Source organism: Elgaria multicarinata, chromosome 4, assembly GCF_023053635.1.
Source record: "Elgaria multicarinata webbii isolate HBS135686 ecotype San Diego chromosome 4, rElgMul1.1.pri, whole genome shotgun sequence".
Classification (NCBI taxonomy): domain Eukaryota; kingdom Metazoa; phylum Chordata; class Lepidosauria; order Squamata; family Anguidae; genus Elgaria; species Elgaria multicarinata.
In genome coordinates, this window is record NC_086174.1 from 12,155,782 (window position 1) to 12,159,266 (window position 3,485).

Here is a 3,485-nt window from a genome sequence, read left to right on the forward strand (position 1 = left end):
TTTCGTCGCCAGCTGAAGACCTTTTTATTCACTCAGTATTTTAACACTTAATTTTAACTTAAATTTAAATTTTACTGTTTTAACTCTGTATTTTAATCTTATATCAACTTTGCTGTGTGGTTTTATCCTGGTTGTGCTTTTTATACTGTATTTCGTAATTGTGTTTTAACCTGTTGGGTGTTTTACTGTGGTTTTAATTTTTGTGAACCGCCCAGAGAGCTTCAGCTATTGGGCGGTATAAAAATGTAATAAATAAATAAATAAATAAATAAATTCTGAGAAAACAGGACATGTGGCCGGGCATCACCGTTTGTCCCGGCTCCTTGCGATTAACCAGGAGGAGCCAGGAACCAGGCATTGGGTGCAGAGCTCCTCAGGAGCTCTTTGCCCATCGGGGGTGGGTGGGGTGGGAGCAGGAAAATATGTTTTTATATGCTCATGCATTCTTTTCCGGTGGAAAAAACACACAAAATGGTGGGTGCAATGTCCTCTTCCTCCCTGGACGTCACACACCGCGTGTAGACAGAGGTGGAGATCTTGTGATCACCATATCACAAAATCCTCCCCCCTCTGTCCCTCTACGCCCGGTAGATCTAGACATGCCCCTAGGCAACTCTTTGATTGTCCCTGTAGATGAATTTGGCCCTTTGGCAGCCCTTATTCCTGTTAAGCTGTGGTGTAGCTGAACCACCGGGGCTCACAGGGACACAGTTTTGGCTCTTCTTCTTCTTCTTCTTCTTCTTCTTCTTCTTCTTCTTCTTCTTCTTCTTCTTCTTCTTCTTCTTCTTCTTCTTCTTCTTCTTCTTCTTCTTTTTCTTCTTCTCACCAATGCCATCTGCCACCACCACTCAAAATCCCCTGATCCCTCTGCATTGAGCAGGGGGTTGGACTCGATGGCCTTGTAGGCCCCTTCCAACTTTGATATTCTATGATTCTATGATTCTATGATCTACACCAAGCAGGATATTCCACTATGAACTCAGTATATAAAAGGCAGGAGCCAGACTCCTGCTTGATAGCGGTATTGAAGTGCACTGACAACTGTTGGGGCCCATTGACATGTACCATATACCGCTTTCATACCACTTTCATAGTGGAATATCCTGCTTGGTGTAGATGAGCCCCTGGTCTGGAAAGCTAGAGTTGGTCTGCAGCAAAAAACGGGAAAACAACAACAAAAAGAGTTGATGCTGTGTGTCACGTAATATTAGGCTGCAGTCTTGCCCCAACCTTATGAGATGGGCAATGCAATCGAAGGAGCGGGTCTTTGTGGAGTTCTTAAACCTGTTAGAGAGAAGAACCACATGAGGTTATATACAATGCTGTAGCTGAGGATTCTTTTCAGAGGCACTTCTAGGAGCTGGTACCACGTCCCACTTCCAGGAGCTGGTACCACCAATCTATTATGATCTTCCCCACAGCCTCTTCCACGAATCTCCCTTGGCAAGAACGGCAGGGAAGGACCCAGGAATCCTGGGAGCCCAAATATATCAAGAGCGCCTACCGCAATGTGTTTTCATAGCTAAGAGACGGACTGTTAATTCTCCTCTGGTTAATTCCAGTTCAGCGTCCCTTTGATATATCTTTGATAATTTCCACTCTAATTATAATGAAAATAATTTTTCAATGTACTTTGGCAATAAAAATATTTCCTTATTTCTCATTACCGATGGAACACAATCTCTCATGGTTCCCGCCGCATGCTTACACTTGTGCACGGCACACTGTTCTCTCCCTTAGCATTTAATCTCTTCATAGTCTGCCAATGTCAAGAGGTTCAGATTAAGCTTGTTAAAGATCTGCTTCACTCTTACTCACTGATGATTATTTATTTAGCAGTTTTATGTAACCCTGTCATTGATAAGCACTCTATTAATTTGCTGAGGGACAAATCAACTCTAGTTATTTTTCTACCAGCTATTAGATTCAGTGGTAGCGGTTTGCAACAAAACGGCTTGCCAGTTAATTATAAATTATGGGTCCTCTTTACCTATATTAATTGATATCTCCTCGGCTTTGTAATCCTAGACAAATAAATTGAAGGCAAGATTTATTAGGCAGTATAAGCATTGTGTCCCTTGATTAGTACTCTTTACTTTTGGAACATTTATACTCACTTAGATGGATTTGACGGCCGTACACTTCATTCAAGAGCTGGTCCCTGGGCTGCATTTTAATCTGGGGGTGTTGGCAGCAAGAGGACAGGCACGCGTAGACGTTGCTCACAAATTATTCCAACGGACACCTTGTTAAGCCACTCAGTTCTTATTGAGAGATGGCTGAGAGGACAATTGTAGAGGTACAAGTTGCAGGAGGTGAAACGGGACAGATGTTTCCTTCAAGTCCTTTAGCAGGCCTTATTCCTGTGAAGCTGTGGCGTAGTGGAACGAAGGTTCACAGGGACACAGTACCGGTAATCATCATCATCATCATCATCATCATCATCATCATCATCTCTTTCTTGCTCATGGCAGTTTTTCTAGACGGACATGACAGGCTGTGCCAAGTCATGCTTTCTTTTACAGATTCAGGACTTTCCTGACAATTGGGCATGTTTTAATTATGGCTGCTTTCTGGATGTCGGTGTGGATGTATTTTGGAAGGCCCATAGAATCAAAGAATCATAGAATAGCAGAGTGGGAAGGGGCCTACAAGGCCATCGAGTCCAACCCCCTGCTCAATGAAGGAATCCACCCTAAAGCATCCCTGACAGAGCTGCCTCTTGAAGGCCTCTAGTGTGGGAGAGCCCACAACCTCACCAGGCAACTGATTCCATTGTCGTACTGCTCTAACAGTCAGGACGTTTTTCCTGATGTCCAGCTGGAATCTGGCTTCCTTTAACTTGAGCCCGTTATTCCGTGTCCTGCACTCTGGGAGGATCGAGAAGACATCCTGGCCCTCCTCTGTGTGACAACCTTTTAAGTATTTGAAGAGTACTATCATGTCTCCCCTTCATAGAATAGTGGAGTTGGAAGGGGCCTATAGGCCATCGAGTCTAACCCCCAGAGCTCCATCCTTTTTATATTGTATTTTGTATTTGTATTTTTAACTTGTTGGTTGTTTTATGATGGTTTTAATTTTTGTGAACCGCCCAGAGAGCTTCGGCTATTGGGCGGTATAAAAATGTAATAAATAAATAAATAAAAATAAATAAAATAAATCCAATGAGCGTTTATTGCATGCTCATTACTGGACACTCACGGAGTTTGCTCAGGTCCCTCACATGATGTCGTCTGCCTCCGCGCACCTTCTACCCCTTCTGCCTTTCCTTGTGCGACAAGAAAAAACCCCTCATTAAGTCCAATGTTTTTTTTAAAACTCATAATCGCTGCGCCCTCCTGCTGTGTGCAGGAGAAACAGTGCCATTAAAACAGCGGACTGAATGGGCCTCGTGCTCATTCTGTACTTCCTCTTTTGAAAAGAGGAAGTAACTGAGGCACAAAAACATGGGCAGAGAAGCGAAGGTAGGGCGTGTGTTAACCTCC